The following is a 21,366-nucleotide window of genomic DNA, read 5'->3' as shown; positions in this document are numbered from 1 at the left end:
GACTTACTGAAAGTACTTTATTATGGATCCCAGGAAAGGAATGGTAAAGGATGGGGAGCCAGGACGAGGATGTGTTAGCAAGCTGGCCACTGCTTCAGGTAACTGACTGCTGAAATCAGCAAGACCATCTGAGAAGCTCTGTGTAACACTTTTCAATATCCTTTGTTGGAAAATGGCAAAGGGACCATTTGTCCATGGGCTCCCAGGTCCCATTTGGTCAAAGACTGACCACAGAGTGTTTAATTTCTCATGCGTAGTCTGCACTGAAATGTCAGCCAAGAAGACCTCAGATGGGAGGAGAGATGTAAAGGAGGCTGAGCGTCAGGCACAGCCAGATTGTAGCCGTGTGAAGCTGGCTGGCTGGAGCCTGTTTCAAACTGGTTGCTCTTGCAGTGGCTAAAAGGGACAGTGAGGCCCAGAGGATCCGAAGTGCTGCCTGGGACGTATGTTATAGCAAGTGACATGCTTTCTTATAGATTCAGTTTTTCATTTTTTGGTCTCCTTTCCTATAAGGATGTCAATGTCCTGTATATTATATTCATTGTGTGGAACAAAAGATTCTCAGGCTTTCAATATCTGTTTAGTCTTGGAAGTTTATTGAGTATTTACTAATATTCATTGAATATGTCAGGCCTGGTGTAGGGAATTGGGGATAAAAATGTAAACATGATCAACAAAGTCTCTGCTGTTACAGAGCTTACAGCGTTATCAGCTCTGTGCCTACCACAGTGCTAGCACACAATAGGCACTTTTTAAAGAAATAAAGAAGTCTAATACAGTCAGTATTAAACGAGTATTAAGTGCTGGGCAAATCTTCAATGCCTGGAGGGGTGTCCTACTAGATACACCACTCCATCATACTTGCAGGAAGTCGTTTACCCACAGGCTATAATGGCTTATATCTGCCCTGGGAGTAAAGGCTGTTTACTTTATTATCAATGCACTGCCTAGGGATAGGGGAGGCTGAAATTTAGACAAATTTCTGTACTTATGTGTAAGGTGCCTCTGAGGCCTAAGAGAACATTCTGAGGAGCTGGAATGCATGAGCACCACCAGACGCAGCAGGGGCCGCACCTACGCTCACCTGGCACTCTTCCCAGGCAGAAGGTGGAAGATGTGCTGTTTCACGGCCAGCACGCTTTCCTGGAGAATCCCAGTGGCCAGCCAACCACCCGCCGACTCTACCCAAGGTGCCTGGTTTCCGGAGCCAGCTTGTTTGAGCACGTCCGCAGAAGCACTCAGGTGGGAAATATACTGAGTCATTAAAATCTCTGAGGCACTGTTAGCTGCACTGTTGGTCACCAGGAAGATGCCATGTCAGGGACATATTTATATGGTAATAAACTTTCAACGCCTTAGAATGCTGCTGAAGTAAAAATGAAATGAAAACAAAATTATTCAAATGACAAGATTTTGGAGGGCGGGGAAGTCTTCCCAGCCCCGTTGGTTTCCCTCCTGTCAGCTTTCCCATCTTCTGGCCTTCGGTGACAATGAAGCCCTGTGTAACATCAGGCTGATTATCTTTGAATTAGCTGATGTATGGGGAGCTGTCACTGTCCTTTAGGATTCACATTAAACCAAGAGCAGAGTGACCAAGAGTACGTCAGTACTTTATGGGGCTGTCAAGGCAGCGAGGCTGCTGGGGGCTTTCAGGGGGAACTTTCCACCTGTGGGGCGCAGCGGCGCCATTGTGTAGCTGCTGTAGGGCAGAGGCCCCAGGCTGCTAGCTAGAAGGGCAGAAAAGTAAACTCAGTTGGCTCTTCAAAGGATTCGCTCTAGTGACTGAGCACGAAGTCCCCCAGTGGCGACCCCTACCTGGCTCCCCAAAGAAAATTCTGTGGTTCAAAAAAAGTAGTGATTTCTTCTGGGGAATAGACTTGCAGGCCTCGGGGCGCCTCTTCCCTGGTGCCAGTGTTGGAGTTGGGGAGAAGTCGCCGGGAGAGAGTATCCGAGGCAATCGCCCGCTTGTACGCCTGCTTTAGGGACAGATGTGCGGTGCTGCGTGAGTGAGGGGTGCGTGGGGGTGGCGGTGTTAAGACTGCTTTGAGGGGAAGAAAGGCAGAAGCGTGAGGATACACAGCAGAGGGGACTAGTGGAGCCTCAGCTGCAGCAGAATGTGGGGGGCGGGGGGCGAGGAGTGTGTGTGTGGGGGGGGTGTCGGAGCACAAGTTACTGGAACAGGCAAACTGACAGGTTGGAGTTGCAAATCATCAAGCCCCAAATTAGTCACTCATTCCCTTCAGGGTACCTCTCCATTTGGGCAAAAACGTTTCAAACGATTTGAAGTTAGGGAAGGAGGGAAGAGAATGCGCCGTTGCCTTTTTAAACAAACATTTCACCCCGGCTCCACAAGGAAAGATGACCCCAGCATTCAAAAACGTGTGAAAAAGTAGTAGGAGCTTTGTCTGGGAAGCACAGTTGAAATCAAGACGCACAACATTTGATGGTTTCATCTTTACACCACAAACTAAGCTTGGGTCTTAGATAGGCCATTTTAACCTCCAGGTGCCTCAGTTGATCATCTGCCCTAGGAAAGAACACGTGCTCGACTTCTGCGCGGAGCTGTAGTGCTGCTCGGACTGGAAGTGGCGCGTGTGAGGTCTCCGGAGCCGGCACCACGCTCTACCCGTGGCAGGAAGGCACGTTGGTGTTACCCTCGAGCCCCGGGAGACTGGTGGAGGACGACTCCAGCTCTAAAATTAGTTCAGCTTCCAGGCCCCGCGCTGGGAGCGCTGGCCAGCTCGCCGCGCCTCCCCCACCCCCTCTCGCCCGCCCCCTCTCCCGGGCGCGCGGAGCTCGGAGACCGCCAGTCATTCCGGACGCCGGTGCTTCTCTCCCCCTCGCCCTTTTCGCTCGCGGTTTGGGAGGAGGAGACAGCGAGAGAAAAGCGAGAGGAGAGAGGGGCTTGGCCGTGCGTCGGCGTCGGCTGCGATGGGGAGCTGGGAGCAGCGAGGCGGCGAGCAGTAGCGGCTGCGGCGGCAGCTCGGAGCAGACGCGAGAGCCAGCACTCAAACCGGCAGGCTGCGCTGTGATCTGGGCTGCGGATTGGGATCTCGCGCCCCCGTCCCCCGCCTCCTGCTGCCGTTCTCCTCCTCCCGGCTCCCCTCCTCCGCCTGCGAGCCCCCGCGGCGGCGGCGGCGGCGGCGGCGGCGGCGGCGTCCGGTGCGCCGAGCGCCTCTGCTCGCGGATCCAGTCCCGGAGAGCGCGCGGCGGGCACTGCGGCGGCAGCGGCCGGGTGGCCGGCTCGCCCTGGGCTGGAGCTCCCGGAGAGGAAGACCACGGGGAAACGCCTGCTGGAGCTGTGGATCGCCGGTGGAGGCAAGGGTGCGTGGGATTTTTAGCGTGGTGATCTGGCTGCCGGTTCACCGGCCGGAGCGCGCCTCCAGGAGGAAACCCGGCTGCGAGGTGGGCTCTGGGAGGCGAGAGCCGGCGGAGCGCATGGGGGAAACTTTTCACCTTTGAAAGTTCCTGCCTCCGCACGGCTCCGAGCCGCGGTCGCTGACACTGCAAGAAGGAGGCTGGGTCTTGCGGCAGTAGCCGGGTTCGCAAGGAGTTGGCCAAGTTTGGGGTTGAAGATTTGGGGAAGAGGCGCGAGAGGGCTTGCGGATCGGAACACCCATCCCCGGGCCCCCAGAGCCTCGTCGGCCCGATGCAGGTGGATGTGAGGGACCAGGCGGGCGAGCACGTTTGGCAGCTGGTGCCTGGCGGGCGCAGTGGGAATGTTCAGAGGTCCATGGATGCACTTGGGGAACCCAGAGGAGCAAGTTGGGTCGTCGCTTGGAGAGGCGCCGAGCAGAGCCGGGAGTCCAGACTCCACTTTCGCCAGGCAGGAGAAGGGGTTACTAAACAGTGTATTGGTCTGCTCCACGCTTCACTCGGGCTTGGGGGGTCATGGGCAGGATGGAATATACTTGAATGGCAGCGGCTCTCGGACTGGGGCGACATCCTTTTACCGGGTAGCGGGAGGAGGGACTTTTCCTACTATTTTCTTCTAGGCAAACGGAGTGCCTTGGGAGAGTGAATGATTTTTGGCGGGCGGGAGTGTGTGTTGCTTATCTTTGAAAAGAAAGCGGTGCGGGTCTGTAGGTCCTGGTGGGGCGTTACAGCCCTCTATGGGTCTGGGGGCGGGAACGCGAAGGCGCGCCAGTTTCTATCTCAAAGCCCCTTCCTGGTGGGTTCTGGATGGACCCCCTTGCTGAAACTCGTGTGGGTGTGGGGCGGGGTGGGGGTCTGAGGGGTGGAAGAGGGAGGTAGCCGAGATGGCCAGGACTGTCTTCGCGCGGCTCCGGGTGCGCGCCCGAATTCCGCCAGTGGGGGTCGCTGAGCTAAAGTGCATCTGGTCCCCGGGCTTGCGCGAGGTGGCTAGCCCGGGTATTTTTAGCCTTGCTGTGGTCGGTATTTATCCCTGCAGTCTCACACTGACTTTTGTCGCGTGTGCTTTGCGGGATGGTTAAACAATGACCACGATTAGGCTTCGTGGAAAGCAACTTTTGCTGACTTTCCCCGTGCCCTGCTGTCGTAGGCGGGGTGTGCGCGGGGTTCCAGACTGCGGGGGTGGCGGGAGTTTGGCTTGGCCCTAAGAGCGCCTCTTGGGTAGCCTGCGACAACAGGAAACGAGGCGCTCCGGGATGTGTGTGTGTGGTGATGGTGGTGGCGTCCTGCGGCTGCAGCAGCGTGTAATAATGGGGGCACAACCAGGCGGTGGAAGAGAGTGGCCAGTGTACATAAGGAAGAGGGGGAGCGAGCCTGCAGAGACCGGATGAGGTCGCCTTGGGGGTTAGGAGAGCCTCCCGGGAGGGAGAGGCGCCTGCGGCCAGGAGCGTGGGCGATGGGTGGCGGGGGCCGGCGGCGTCTGGCCGACTCAACCCGCTTGGGTCCCCAGCCCTGTCTCGCTGCCGCTGCCGTGCGCACACCCGGACTGGCTTCTGGGCTGGGCAAGCCTGCGACAGCCGCGGCGGGAGCGACAGAGGGAGGGAAGCACCGACCGCGCAAATGACTGAAGAGTCTTTTCTGTTGCCCCTCCTCCCGCCCTCGGACTCCGGCGCATTTGTTTTCCAAGTTGGAGCCCTCTCCCTTTTACAAGTGTCAGACAAACCCGCGCGAACCTCCCCCACTCACCCCGGCCGCATCCAGACGGGAGAGGGGCGGGGGGCGAGCTGTCTGGGCAGCGCCTGGGGCCGTGCGACGCTCCCGCGGGGGTTTGGCCAGCTTGGGTTCACATTCATGGGTCCTTGATGTTTAAAAAGATACCCGTAAACAAACAACGAAATGCAAACCACTCCTGGCCACTTGTATTCCGCCGCTTTCCCCCTTCTTCGCCTCGGACGTATTAATTTTCTGGTCCCAGCGCTTGTCTTTTCAAAGGCGAGTCGGGGGTGGTAGGAGGAAGAGGGCGGGAGAAGCAGGCGGACCAGTTCATCACGGTGGGTTTGTGCTCCTGGCTTTGTTGCTAGGGTTAGATTTTCTGATTGCCCCCGGGCTGAGTTAAAATACATGCACAGACTGAAAACTGACTGCAGCTGCCTTTGCCCCTGATCCAGGCAGCAAATTCAGGTGGCGGAATGGGGAAGCCCGCCATCTAGGAACTGAGGACCGAGGTGCCCCCTTCTCAATATCGATCAGAGAGAACCCAGATTTCTCCACCAGCAGACCCTGAACTTCTCTTACCGCTTATCGAACGCCTAAATGATGTTCTTGTTTGTGACTTGGAGATCTGAATCTGAGAAGGAAAGGAAGGGAAGGGATAGCAGGGAGACACGGAGAGAGAAGAGATGGAGAGATTGAGATTATGCAGAATCCTGGAAATTGCACAGAGCCAACTGCTCCTGCTTTTTCTTTTTTGAGTTCTTACCCCTAAATTGGAGCAGCTGAGCAGCGAGAGAATAAAGAACAGCTACGAAAACCCGGGCGCCAAGAGACAAAGACAGAAAATGCATTAACTTTAGCGCTTTGATGTGCTTTTTTTCTAATAAGGTTGTAGTGGGGGAAGGGTTTTTTTTTAGAAACATTTTACGCGGAGAAAAGTTGTCTTTCAAAATTAAACTGAATGCTGATGGACAATCATGAAGCCTTGCTGCTGGCTTGCTGGAATTTGGACAATGAATGGTGCTGGGATGAGAAAGTTACCAGAACTGTTCGGTTATAATGTCTTCATATCTGAACCACACAGAACTCCACATGAAAGGCTGCTGGCTCAGATATCACAAACGGGTTGGCTGCTGGGGCGGGCTGCATCTTCTAGCTCCACAATTTTCACAGCCAGTGTTTGCTAACCAGGGGCTGGCTCTCAAGTTCCCCTCTCTCCCCTGCCTTTTTTTTTTTTTTTCCTTCAAATTTTATTCTGGTTCCTGGCTAGAGTCATTTTGGGAATTTTTTTCTTGAATAGTCAAGATCCAGTCTATCTGTTAACTAGCAATTACAGTTGTGCTGAGCTACTCAAAAATGAAATGAGTACCCATCAACAGAGTGGATGCCCACTGACCTGGATGCTGTCTGGTTATTTTGCCAGCTCACAGCTTTTTATAAAGCCGCGGCTCTTCAGGCTGCTCTCAGAAGAACATTTTGATGTGTCAGGTTATGTTATCATCCTTGCTTGCCTCATATACTGCTGGGTGGTGACCTGCTCTAATCTGGCTGATGCGTTATGTCAAATACAAAGAAATAGGCAATTATGAGGGGGGAGAGGATATTTCATCATTACCAGCTAGTTCCAGGAGTGTTCCCCCTGGCTATCCTGTTATGCTTTTAAATAGCTCATAAAACAAATAGGACCAACGTGGCTTCACCTTACCATTGGCAGAGTTGGTTGTGACATTCCATGGTACCCCACATCGGTCCAGTTGATAGGTGGGTTGACTTTTTCCTGTGGGGTAGGAGGGAAAGGCTAATATAGGGGGTGTTTTGTTTCTTCCCTCGGGGATCATTCCCAGGTTTTTGCCTTCTGCCCGAGCACTGAGTGGTATCTTCTGATGGGATCAGCTGGGCCTGTCCATTCAGATTGATTTCCTTTGATTGTTGAGGAAGAACTATTGATGAACCCTTGTCTTTGCTGATTGTGACAAACCCCAGGGAGGAATGAAAATAAAAAAAGGGATCTGACAGGACAGACTTGGAGGGAAGGACATGTCTCCTGCCCTCCTCCTCCCTGCGCATAGGGGAGCCTCTAGTTTCCCACAGATAGGCATAAGCTTAAAAAAGTAAAGGAAGAGACACAACCCCTGTATATATATTGGTTTGTTTGTTGATTTTTCTGAAGTACTTTTCAATCTCTAATTGTCGAATATGCCCTTACGAACCTCTTTCCTGCCGCATTGTGAGGGTTATGTCTGTGCTTTATAGTCTGTCTTCTTGAGGGTGACCACAGGGCCTAGTGGCCCAATACATACTTGGGGCTTACGTGACTTCCTCTGTGAAGACCCTGAAGGTAAATTTCTTTTCTGTGTTTTGGACAATTTGATTCTATAGACTTTCTCAAACATACTGATTTTTTTTTGTCAATTGAAGAGCATTTACTCCTTTAATAAGCTCTTTTCCTTCTGTGCCTACAGTGCCTCCTTTCCCCCAAATTTCTTTCCAAGAATAATTATAGGAAAGCTTGCCTTTCCTTAAAGAAAGAAAAACAAATAGATTCAGCTTAATGCCACAGACTGAATTTATTGAGAACATATTTGACACTTGTCTAGTGGCTTCCAGCCAGTCACTGGTCTACCAAAATAGGCTGTCAGCTACATGTAACAGTGACAAATGACCGTTGGAGTAGTTTGGGACTGGAATGGCACTGCCAGCTCAGTCTTAGTTTTAGCCAGTTCTAGGACTGAGATATTTATATATTAAGTAGAAAGGATGAAAATTTGAGAATGGAACTGGCATGATGATAGAGAAAATAGAAGACAGATTTCAAATCCTAATGATTAAATTATTCTTATAATCAAGGATTGTCCTTTCTTTACACAATGCTTTAGGAGTGTTGCCTTAACTGGACAAAAGTCATACAGGGGCTGCTGAGAAAGGGACCCTTGGGCAGATTGTCGTGTTTCATCTTTTTGGTCTTTGAGGGTTCCAAGACTGTGGATTACAATCCCCATTTAATAAAGGAAATTTGTTTAATTAACTCTTGCCCTTGTATGTCTTAAATTGAACCCTTTGTTTTCATTCTATGAAGTCATACTTTATAGAATTTTAAGTTGTTTCCTTTAAAAAAAGTTGCACTTTTTTTTTCCTGTTTTATTTTTTGCTTCCTTTCCCTCTTTAAAAATTTCATTTCTTTTAGTTTTTTATCCCCAGTAATTACTGAACCTACCTCCCTTTGCAAGGCAGTGGGCAGGATTCAAATATATTCTTTGTAAATGTAAACTATATCCTTTGCTTCTGTATGCTTACTGTCTTGTTGGGAAAATGGGGGATACCCATGTGTGCAAAGTAGAAATCAACACAAGGCCATAATTGTTATTTGACAAAACAGTGTCACTGAACAGGGTCCTAGAGGAGGAAGGAGAGATTAATATGACCTAAAGTAGACATTTAGAGGTATGTGGTGAATAAAATCCAATTTAATAATTCTTGGTAAAAGCCTAATGTAGGCAAGATACTACAAAATCAATGAATTCATTTGTTTAGGAAAGAGCTCCCTTTTGGAAAAACACACCCATGGAATAATCCAAGTGGGCTGTTGGAATATTACTGAACGTTTTGGGAAGACACTAGAATTTATTCAGGTCCTTTTCTCCATTATCCTTTTGTGGTCCTCATCCCCACTCCACCCCCAGTTTCAAAGAGGACTTTTACAGATTTTAAATGTGCCTGCATGCAAGGTGCACGCGCATGCCCCTGTTTCTTCTCTGATGTATACTCATGGTGACTTCCTAAAGAACACATCACCAACTCTGGGTTATTTTGGTTGACTGTTAGTCTCTAAAAAAATATTGGTGAGGATAATCTGCCTTTGAGGGGAGCCTTTAAAAAGTCACTCATTTTTGCTGTTCTCATAAAATTTAATGGGTTGCTTATGACACCGTAATTCAGCAGTTAATTCTGAGGGCTTCTCACACCCCTCCTCCAGCTCCCAGAGTCATCGGAAAGCAGCAGTTTGCAACCTTGACCGCACTTTGGAATCACTCAAAGCTTTTAAAACAACTGATGGACAAGGTGCTTCCAGACCATTTAAGTCAGAATCTGCAGGGGTAGGACCGAGGCATCAAAATCTGCTGGGAGCCGAGGTGGGAGAACTGCAGTGTTGCAGAGAAACCACAGTGATGCCTCAGGTCAGGAGGTCAGAGTTCACCCCTGCCCAGAGCACCTAGACCTCAGGGAATTTGAATGAAAATTAAGAACATGTGCTCGGCATCCTCCTGCTGTGAATGGAACCCCTGGGACTCTCTACTGAGTTGTCATTGAGCTGGACTAGCCCTGAAAAAGGTGGCTGGGTAGGCACATGGCTTCCATCCTCCTGCATTTTTTGGTTCTCACTTTCGCCAGTTCTGTCGCCGAATGTGTATTTGTCCTCAATTTCACTATAGTTTGCTTCACTTCCTTCTCCACATGGTAATCATAGTGTGCTCCAGCACTGATAAATGAATTTTGGAAGGTTTCTCCGGGAACAAATTCTTCCTTTCCACATTAGACACTTGCTGTGGAGTCTGTTCTTTATGTAATTTTGAATTCAGGGAACGAATTCAATGTAATCCATCAATATTTGCTCAATTCTCCTTTTATGTGTAGGAATTACAAGAGATGCAGTGCATTTAAAAAAATCATGTCCTCAAGAAGGTTTCAGTCTAATTGTGGCTAAAGATGTGTATACTTAAGGAAAAAAATCACAGACTACTTAGTGTTGGAGGGGGAAAGAGCCTACTAAGTTTGGCAGGCATGCTTCTGGCAAGTGCCAGGGAGAAACCACACTGGTGGCCATGGTGTATTCTTAGTTCCCTGTTTTCCTCTATTTGAGGTTTAGTTAAGAATCTCAGTTAGCTTTAGCAGAGGGAACTCTGAAGTGTTCCGTTCTTTAGGAATTCAGCATTCAGGTCTGATGCTTGCTTTTTAACTTTATAAAAAAAAAGTAAATGGTACACCTCCGGAATGTGGGTGAAAAGGCTGGAACTGTTACCTTGGAGGTTTACCATGATTTGCTGATACTTGTACTTTGCAAAGCAGTTGCAAATAATATTTCTGCTCTTCCTTATTTCGTTTCTTTTTTGAGATGTCAGAGATAAGCACAGCTGTTGAATGAGGCACAGATGTGAAAGGTTAACTGGAAGTTTAATTGTAACTTCAGGACTTCAACTAAATTAAATTCCAAACAATCTGATAAAAATTACAGTCTTTTCAGTACTGTGGAAGGTTAAAAAGTGAGCACGCTGGAGCAGCTATTACATTCACGTTTTGAAGTAAACCCCAAATTTAATGCTACAAAATATCATTGAATATTACTTAACACTTGTAAACATCTGAAAGCATGCCAGATACTACAGATCAGTGACAAACGTGCTTAATGACAGTATAAATGTCACTTTTTCTATCAGATAAACACTGGGTGCTTTTCTTTAAAAGCAGAATGAAGCTATATCTCGGGAGGAGGGGTAGCTTGGTCTTTTTTGAAACCTAGAGCGCCTATTAAAGATGACATTTTATTGATTATTTTTGAAGTGTTAAGTATACAATTCATATTTGGGGGATCTGAAGTTTTTTTTTAAGACTGTGGTTTGCAATTCTCTGTTTGGCTCTTAAGAGGTGCTGAATGATGGCAGTACGTGCTGTGATTGGCTGAGCAGTATGTCATGTGATTCCTGTGGCATGGGTCTTAGACCAGGCTGGATGTCGTAGCTGTGGTTTCATCAGGTTGCCCTGGCTGTCGAGAGCCTTACTGTAAAGAAATGTCCCCACTAGAATGGACCAAATGCAGATGACTTTAATATTGCTGTAGTTATGGACAGAGTACGGTGTGATTCTTAACCCACATTTTGAAAACAAAGTTTCATAATAACAATTTTAATCAGATGACTCAGAATTCAGAAGGGTGTAGTTAACCTCCTTTGAGAATTTGGTACCTATCTGATAGGACTGTATAGACATTTCAGAATGTCAATTAAATGGAAAAAGATGCCTGGAATTGAATATAATTAAGAAATGTTGAAGTCTGGTGTCTACATATTCAGACACTGTGTATAGATGGTTTAATTAGTGAACCAGGATGTAGATTTATTGACAGAAGGTCCCTTTCTCATGGCATGTTTCACTCATTAAAAGCTCATAATATCTTGGATCTTTTTAGCTGTTGGAACTTGATCATTTGCCATTTTGTGCTTCTTGACTTCAGTGATGTGTGCTTTTTTTGACTTTGCAGCTGATGAGGATGATTTTGCTTCTCCCATTGAAGACCATTCCTACGGAGTGAGTCCCTGATATTTCCTGATGTTATGAAGTGTCAACAGAACATCAGGCATGACTTTGTACCATTTGAAATCAAGGATTGAGAAACAAAACTATTATAATGACATTTTTGCTGGAATAGCTTAAAAGTAATTTGTGAGATTAATTTATTCTATATAACGATTAGCTCTTCTGTGTTCTGATAGCAGAGTTTACATTTAAATACTCATTTCTCTCTGTCCTTTTCAGCTTTATGTTTGATGATTTAGTGGTATAAAGCCTTTCTACTCCAGATTATAGGCACAGAAAACTTTCCAATCATACAGAAGATGGGAAAATTCTTTTATTTTTTTAATAGCTTGCTGTGGGATTTATTTCTTTTTGAACTGTGTTTGATGATTATAAATGCTTGAAGTACTGCAGTTAGTAAAGAAATAATTTGGGGATGTTGACAACAAGTGAGGAAGGGAGAGACATGGCTCCCTAAATCCTTGAGGACTTGTCACTCCCTGTTCACAATTTAGATTTTAGCTGCTTCCTCTACTGGTATGAATGTGAACAGCTAGTTTTGTAAGATATATTAATTCCTCATCTTCATAGGTATGTTCTCTAAGTAGGAGCTATTTAAAGTAATCTAGCATTCCATCTTTCCTGTAGACATAGCAGATCATTCACAGTCTGGGTGAGTTAAGTCCACATTACATTGTTAGTCTTGCTGATGGCCTGTGCTGGGTTCCTCAAATCCATGTCATTGTCAGCAAAAATATATTGAGTGCCCTTATTACCTTGAACTGATTTTGCATGGAACATAGAAAACAAATCTGGTGCCTGACTGTCCAAAACTTAGCTTTCTTTGAGAAAGATGTTTTAGCTTTAGATAATCACATTTATCTGGATAGGCCCAGAAAAGGACATATTGCATGTGTGCCCCAAGTCATGGAAGATGGTACCAGCATCTTTTATTAAGTGACATTATATGCTTGGAAGTCCTTCACTTAACAGTGGTACAATAATGCCTTCCATTTACATTCAGGAGGCAACTGCTACAATCTGGAATTTATGCAATCTAGGCAATTGATTGGGAAATGTAAGATGAAAACATATTATATTGCCAGATCAATTTCCTAGATCTCCTTGAATTATCCAATAATTAGGTAATCTTTTGTTTTGTAAGTGTAGATTTTGTAAGTGTAATCATTTGCTGTAATCATTTTCTTCCCAAGTTTTATTCAGCAGTGCATACAGTCAGTTCAATTTGTACTCGTACTCTTATATTTCTGCTAAATAGTAGGATTAATAACATCTCCAAAGAGAGAGAGAGGAAGATTCAGGTATTTTATAAGATTTGCTACTTCATACAGCTCATCAGTGCTTATTATAATAATCAAAGTGAATAAGCCTAGATTGCTCTTATACAATAGACATATTTTTTAATGTGAGTGTAAATCACATTTTTCAAAGCAAATCACATTTTAAATGCATTCAGTTAGGGAGGACTCACTAAGCAGATCCTGCAGTGCATTCTTATATAAAGTAAAGGATATTTTGTTTCCTCTTAATTTGTCTGTTTTTTGACTTCACATTTTTGCATATCAAATTTCTTAAAGAGGTAAGGATGTATACATATGGGAAATATATTTTCTTTAAATATATGATGAACTGAAAGTTAAAGGCTGACCTCCCTCAGCACTGCTTTGTGGAGAAGCATCAGAGGGGAAGCTAAAAAGGGAAGATAGACTGGGACTGGCATTAGGATAGAAATGACCACCTTGTTTATGGAGAGGTTGGGGAAATGTTAAAGCTGACGAGTTTGCTGGCAGTGCGCCTGTCCCACCCAGAATTACACTTCTAACAGTATCCACTGTTTTGTGAAGATACTAAAAAAGGATCACTCCCGTTTCCAGACTTTGGGAAATCCAGGGAAGTGTCCCTTTTCACTCAGTGTGTCTCACTCAGTGTGTCTCACCTTCTGCATTGTTCCCACCTACTTTTTTCTCTACCTGGTAGTCCCTTTACATTCCCCTACTTTCCCCAGTTCCTACAGTCCTAGTGGAAGCCCTATGCCATCCTCAAGGTCTGCTTACACCCTACCTCCTATATTGCTTTCTTCATATTTCTGCTCTCAGGTTGCCACTACAGTTTGTATCACCGTTACGACATCTAATGCCATCTGCCTTGTAATGAAATTACCTGTGCTGGTGTCTCTTCCTGCCTACAGATCATTCTCAGGGCTCAGTGGCATAACATTAATCCTTGATCCCTGACTCTTATTATTGCTGGATCTCTCTGGTGTTTATCTTTAAAACTGAATGACTGCATTTGTTTATGTTCAAATTGAACAGTATATCATTGACTTTCACAATGGACCATCTATGACCAAATATTGAAAAATATCCCTGAGGCTTTAGGACTGTAATGATTCTGGTCCTGGTGAGATATTGTATATTTGAGGTCCACATTTTCTAGTTGAAGGAAAGATCCTCCAGGCATATACACCCAGGGTCTTGATTGGCTCATCTGTCAAAACTGCCCATCTTTCCCAGGTCTTTTTGGACAAGAGAATCTTGCTTTTGGGGTTGAATTTAGAGTGTCTGGCATATAATTAAGCTTGTGTGTGTATATAAATGAATATACAGAGTTACCTGGCAGTTAGTGATAGGACAGATTAAAATGCAAGTCTTGTGACATTCCAAGTATCTTGTTTGGTTTTTTTCCTCCCAATTACACTTCACTAAAGCAATATTTAAAAGGCAGTCTGGTAAAATCAACCTGTGAACAGGTGTGTGTCTTGGGAATGTCATATTACCAAAAATATCTGACTATTTCTTGAATGAATGGCAACTGGAAAAGGCCGTGTCTATCTTTTAGACAGTTTGTATTCTGGGAGCTTAGCAAACAAAATGTCATTAACACCAGATCCTTGAGCGTGAGAAATGTGTAATGCTTTTGATGTCTTATTAGGTGATTTGTGTTTATTGGAGATTGGTTTGAAGGTACACTGAACATAATTCATAATATTGGGTTTAGGTGATACCTGGCTATTTAGATACCTGAGTTTTTTCTGTACTTAAGAGTGTACACACAGTTACTTATTGGAATAGGAGGTGGGAAGAGTGATATCTTATTTCTGGAAGGATTTTCTGCAATGACAAGATGATGAGTTAGACTTGGGAGATCCTTTTCTTAGGCTCCTGTGCCTTTTAGGTTTGTTTGATTGTTCCAGGCCTTTATTTTTCCAGGCACACTTTGTACGTGTCTACAAGCAGATGAGAGAGAGCCAGGGCACTTCCGGGCTGGTAGAGGCAAATGTGAATCCCGTTTTTTTCCCTATTAACTCACGAGGCCTGCTGGGTAGCAGCAGGCATTACCAGACATTTAATTGTGTGCTAGGTAAGGCTGGCACAACTCCAGCATCATGGTGGAGCAAGAATTACGCTAATCAGCTGGGATATACTGCATATATTGATTAGAGTTGGATTTTGTTATGCAAAGAAAAATCCTTATAAATAATGGGAAAGTAATTGAGAGTAATTAAAAAGGCAGAGAGTTAATTCACAGTTATTTAGATGAAAAGGCATTTTGATCTTTTGCCTCCATGCAGATTTCTGGGCAGCCTGGAGCAATCTGTGAGTACTGAATGTGCATGGTGTGATTGCTGTCCCTGCTGACCTGGAAAGCGAGTAAAAGAGCAAGCTGCACAGATGAAGCGCTGGTGACCAGGTTCCAGCAGTTTCTTCTCAGTGGCCCTTTGCAGCTGGAAGCCCTCTTCTTTGTTTGGGTCGGGGGCTTTTCATTCCTTTTTCTTGGCCTCACTAATAGCTTTTGGTTATTATTAATATCCCTGAAGAGAACTGAACTGGGCCCCCAGTATCCTAGTGCACAGGAGTGGGACCATTAAACTACAGTGGAATTACCTGGAATTGCAGCATGCTTTGTCATTACTTCCCTCTGTCCCTAACTGAGAAGGCTTTGTAGTCATTTGGTGTCTTGGAAAACACTCCGTCTGTGAAATGATGGCCTGGAATAGCTATTTGCACACCCTTTCTTGCCTGCTGAGTTCTTTCACTCATAGAGAACTTCTGCCACCAAGTAGATGTTCAATGAGTATTTGCCAAATGGATGAACCAACACCATGCTCTATAGGTGTTTGGATGTTGGAATGAGTTAACCTCTTCAAGAGAGATTATAGATGATGCTTGGTGGACTTCTAAGCATCATTTTGATCTGTGATCCCAAAAAACAAGTAGGAAAAGGAGAATGGGGTGGGAGAGAAAACCATGGCTAAGAATTCTTGAGAATCTGCTGCACCAGGTTCTTCGCATAAATACTTTTGTCCCAGCATCAACGGTGTTCTAGGAGGTGGCTGTTAGCAACACCCTTTCACAGGTGACAAAGATCTGGTTAGGAACTAAACCAAGGTCACAGACCTTAGCTGACATGGTCTGGATTTGAACCCACCGCTCTTGTGGATAACGAGGGCTTCTCAAATGTAGCCACACAAATCCCTGTACTGCAAGGGGAAGGTGGTCTTCTACTCAGAGCGTGGTGGTGGAGCCCAAAGGCAGGCCATGAGCGTCAGTGGGATGTTTTTGACAGCTGAGTATTTTTCTCTAATAATTTATGTAAATTTTACCATTCCATAATGTGTTTGCTTAATCATGAAATAATATTTTAAATTACTTAGTTATCAAAGTCCTTAAATTTTCTCACTCCAATCTTTAATTAAAAGTTGCTTCTAGGACACCTCTGGCATTTTCATGTAGAGTCAGAGGTGGCAGTTGGTTGGAAGAAAGACTGGCGTTTGGGGAGGTATCTATCTTGGAATTCTGTTTCTGTAGCAATTTTGTTTTTTACTTAGCTTGCAGGCTTATTGGCAGCAGCCTGGGGCTGGTAGAGATGAGGAAGGTGCTAAACTTCCAAGGTATCTTCCTTGTTTATCCAGGAGCTTTAAATGCATTGATGTAACTGCTGTTAATCAAAGTTTGAGAAGCAGGCAGGGAACCATACTGCCCTGCATTATTTGAATAATAAAAAAGATGACAATAATAAATACTATGCATATCGTTAATTACAAAGGGCCGTTTCATTAGTCCAGTTTTACTGTATGGATGATAAAGTTTATGGGAGAAACTTGAGAAAAAGAGAATGTAGATAAAGAATCCTGGAAAACAGAACACTCCTAAACTTCCTGCTGGTCAGCAGGTATTGAATTGATAGGGGACTACTAAAAAGGAATTCTTGACAATATTCATAGTTAACCGCATATGTTGATTTGCAATTTTTTTCGTTCATTTTTACATTTGTTAATAACCATTAACATTGATGGGAAGTGCACATATATTATCTCATTCATCCCCCAACAGCTCTGTTATGCAAAGTCTGGTATCTTTTATACTTTACAGATGAAGAAATTGAGGCACAAAGATGATAAGGGACTTGGCCAAGGTGACGTTTCTGGAGGTATCAGGGTCAGAATGCTAAGTTGGTTTTGCCTAAATTTACAACCTGTGCTCTCTACTCCTCTGCTGAGCCATGAGCTATTTCCCTCCTTGAAGTTCTGAGTTCCTGGCCTGTCCTCAGTCTTACACATAGTGACCCTATAGTAATCCTGTGGAAGCGTCCAGGCTTCTCCCGACTACAGTATCGCTGAAAACATCTCTGTACCTGGCAAGTCCGGTTTGAGTTTCTACAGCTTAATAGTGCACATACCCGGGTCAGCAGGAAGCAAACTGAGTGCCTCCAGAGAGTCATGGCAGCAGTGCAGTCTCTCCCTTTTGGAAGTGACTTTTCCTTCCGGGCTAGTGATAACACAAAAGGAAATGGAAAAGCTAACTAGTGCTCAGTACTTACTGTGGATTCTTGCACTATGCTCGAGTCCATTCACTGCTTGCTGTAACTTGAGAATTGTTGGGATGTTCTGAGTTCTGTCATGTCATTCCCGGGAGTGGGGCTGTTAGAATCCCAGTGAGTGTCTTGTAGTTTTTCATGGCTGTGCTAGGAAAGGACTGGTTGGCTCGAGAAGATGGAAATCTATTTCCTGATTTTGGCTTCTCAGCTGAATGTACATAAAAAGATGGAAGATAAAATACAGAAAATTACATTAGCATGATTAGGGGTCTTATTTGCATAAAAGAACCTTTGAATCACAATTACCCTCTGGTTTTGGACCCTGCTTTTCTTGCCTTTCCTATTATCTGGTTCAAGGTCGTTACTAAAAGGCTTGCTGTTTCGTGGATGACTTACTGAAATACTAATTTCATTGTCCAAAGTAGATTACTATGATTTGGAGGCTAACTTGAGGTTCTGTCAAAATCACAAAGTAAGTTTTTTTTTTTTTATGTCTTTGGAAAGGTGGTCCAGGAATCTAATAGGCAGCTCAAACTTTACTTTCATTTTGCCTGTCTCTATGACAGATATAAATAAAAATCTTTGTGTTCTTCAGTGATTTCTGCAGGGAAACAACTGTACCTGAATGAGCTGTATGCTCAAGGCATCATGGAGCAGGTTTTTTTGTTCTGTTGTGTTTTCATCTAATTGCCCCGTGACTGGGTTTGAATTTGATGCATAAGACTCTGGGAGAGAAATGAACTTGCGGCATTTGAAGCTTCGAAGTATTTTCCTTTAAAAAATGCGGGCAGAGCTTGGGTATTGAAGATTTTGTTGCATGCTCTTTGAGTTTCTAACTGTTACAGCACAAAAGTTTGACTTCAATGCTGGGTTTTTGTTTTGTTTTGTTTTTCTTTTGTAGCCTTGGCTGTATGTGTAATTTAATCCAGTGTATGAAAAAGTTACATTTCTCAATGGTAGAGGAAAAAACCCTCCAATCTTCCTTAGCAGTAGCTAATGATACTAATACTTGTAAGCAGACTTCCTTAAAACAAAAATAAACCCAAACTGTAATTGAAGGTTTTTGCATCATTAGAGGAAATAGCCTAAGGCTGTAACAGATAGACTTTGAAAGAGTTTGGCTCATTTTATTGACATACTGTTTTGTCTGTTGTGAATAGACATGCATTATTATTCTTGGCCCAACTAACATATATCAATTGACAAAAGCCAGCAGTGTACTTACCTGGTCTGTCTCATTTTGGAAATATCTTTGAAAGTTATTATTTTATTGTTCTTTTCAGCTGGTTTTGCTCCCTGAGTGACTAGCTGTTTTCTGGTCTATTTTATAATCTACTTGTTCCCCTTTCCCTGCCACCCTCCAATCCTTCGTTGCTGGAATCATTTCTGTTTTACTTTAAAAAGCAGTTTGCTTAATGTCATAACAACATAAAGCATGGACTAGAAACACCATTGCAGTTTCAGACTTAATGCCTTTGTGATATCTCATTGCTATGCAAATGAGATTCAAAGAGGTCATCCCTTTAGCAGTTGCTCTAGCCCTGGTATCTACTTGATATTCGTTGGCCAAACTTACTAAGCTTTCATTACTGAGCTAGCCTAGGTGTTTAACTCTTTGCTGGCTTTGAACCTGGTATTTGAGGATTCTGAACTTAACAGTTTCCGAATGTGTTAATTTCAGGAACCTCCTTGTATCTCTCTTTGCTTCTCAGCAGTGTGGGCACCTCAGGAAACCCAATACTCATACTTGCAAGATACGCTTGTTTGTTTGCCAAGACGGCATTGTAAAAGCTCCTTTGTGATGTGTTTCCGTTGCTGTCTGAAGTATTTTTATCATTGCTCAATACCGTATTTTTAGATAGATGTTTTGTTCACTTGCATCTGTGACAAGTTTTTGCAGATATTTCATAGAGAAATGTGAGTCTCTGGTGGTAAATGTGCATCCAATACTTATTTTAAAATTAATAGTTGGCAGTTCAGATTGGATTTCATCTGATATACCAGATGTGTTAATAGTAAGTAGTTAATGAAAGTGGAGAAATCTGATTTTAATTTAGTAAGAACAAACTACCTTTAATGAGTACAGATTATTGCCGCTCTTCCGTTTGCTTGGCTATGGGTTTTTTTTTTTTTAATAACTCACTAGTCTGATAGGTTTTTTTAAAACTATGGTTATAAAAATATCCATTTCTATTATAATTCCAGTTTTAAACGAGCCTTTTGCACTTGAGCAACTGGCCACATTTAAGTGGTTAACTCATTAAGTAATTGTTCTCTTAGCGATTATTTCAGTGCAGTGGATTTTCTCTACATACCAGCAGACACAGAGCTATCTAGACACTGTGTTCTGAGATTTTGCTTAAAATAATCGCTAACTCAACGCACTCCTTACACTTAGTGTAGAAGACTTAGGAATTGTGGAGAGGAATATTCATCTTACCCTAGTGACTCCTACACGTTAAGAATTAGAATGATGGCATTGATGGGAGGGATGGTTTGAGTAACTTTGGTTTAATATTGAGAATTCCAGAATGAGGATTTGACTCTCTACAAGGACTGAGAAGGCGTTTCTCGATTAAGATAGTGAATCCGAAGCAAGTTTTTTTAAAAGATGCCACTTGGGCCTTCTATAAATCAGTACCTTACTAAAAGTATCTTATCTGACCACCCATTGGTGTGAAGGACTACTCAGACATCTGGTAAGAACAGGTTATCTTGAATTCTGCTGAGAGAGGCATTACTCCTTCTGATTTTGATCAAGGAAAGTAGAAAACTACTGGTAGTTAAAATAGTGGAATGATATTGGAAGGGCCGGTTAAGTGCAAGTTCAAAGTGAAAGCTTAGAACCAACCTTTTGTGTGGTTCCCTACCTCCAATCCTGTTCTATACTAGCTCATAAATATTCACGGGGAGCCTGTTATCCTGTGGCATCTTGAGGGCTGGCTCCTGGGATGGTCAAGGAGATGCATACCATACTGTGCTTGACCTTAAGGAATTTGAGGTGTTCGGGTATAGTAAGGCCCACAGGTGACCATCAAGGAGTAGAAAGTAGTATCCTGTGGATGTGCTCTGCTGGTTCAGACATGGAAGGGTCCTGTCTGAACTCACTGGGGAATTGGTGAGTCCTTTCAGAGGACTGTTCATTGCTAGCACATCTTGCTGCAGGATCTAAGTGTGGCTTGTTATCCACTTGAGAAGTCCAGGTTCTCAGCCTGATTCTCCTCCTCTGTCCTGGCAATTCTTATTTATTCAAGGAATGATTAAGAGGAAATCTCACTTTATTTAGTAGGGGTGTTCTGGGAAACAAGAATGTATAATTTTCAGAGGTGTGTTTACAAAAAAAAATTGTGATGAAATCTTCTCACTTAAAGAAGCACAGTAAGTTATTCTTTTGCAAAGAAACAAATATAATTTATGAGTTGTAGACCTGGATTTATTAAAACAGTGTTGGAAATTTAAAATCAGGGGATAGTTGTATTCAATTTGCAGATTATTTTGGTGCCTGGCAGCTGCCTCTATCCTGTTGTCTTTCTTTTTCCACTTGAACCAGATGTTGAGTGCAAGATTCTTGAATCGCCACCAATCAATATTGATTAGAATGAAAAGAGGAGACAAAGAGTATGTATCAGCTGAAATGAGATAAGGTCTGAATTTCATTTGTCTCTGCTGTCATTGTTTCTATTACCGCACATGATTCTGTAGAATGTGTTCAGGCATGGGTGAATTTATAGTAGCAGTAAGTTTTCTTTGGGGACTTTTGGGAAAAGTTTTGAAAGTGAGTTTGCTTAGAGTTAGATGGGAATGTTCTTTGCCAGATGCCTTGATTACAAAAAATTTCCTCATTCTATGTTTTAGAAAATTGTCCCTTTTTTTCTAATAGAAAACTATCAAAAAATTAAAAAAAAAATTAGGTGAAACATTTGTGTCCTACCTAAATGCATTGTTCTAAAAATCTACTTTCTTATTACAAAGGATGCTGGTTGATGGAATGCTTTACACTCACCCTTTGTTTATCAGTGTTTGCAAACTCAGCGTTGAAAGAGTTCTTCCTGGATCCTTGGCCTGCTAACAGGGTCAGATGCTACCAGGAGAATCATGGTGCTTTGGTTTGTGGACTGGAGCATAAACCTAGGACTTTCATTTTAGATCCAGACT

At 44.0% G+C, this 21,366-nt stretch overlaps 1 protein-coding gene across 8 annotated transcripts in view; it reads left to right on the top strand.

Annotated features, from left to right (window-relative positions):
* The first annotated feature begins 3,170 nt into the window (after positions 1-3,170).
* FAT3 (FAT atypical cadherin 3) overlaps positions 3,171-21,366 on the top strand; it is a 603,349-nt gene continuing 585,153 nt past the window's right edge. For all 8 annotated transcript variants that reach the window (XM_036923269.2, XM_036923272.2, XM_036923270.2 and 5 more), the window contains exon 1: positions 3,171-3,324. The gene's annotated coding sequence lies outside the window, so the exon portion shown is untranslated. The remainder of the gene's footprint in view (positions 3,325-21,366) is intronic.

This window comes from Manis pentadactyla, chromosome 9, assembly GCF_030020395.1.
Source record: "Manis pentadactyla isolate mManPen7 chromosome 9, mManPen7.hap1, whole genome shotgun sequence".
NCBI classification, from domain to species: Eukaryota; Metazoa; Chordata; class Mammalia; order Pholidota; family Manidae; genus Manis; species Manis pentadactyla.
This window is presented reverse-complemented; position numbering and strand designations above follow the sequence as displayed.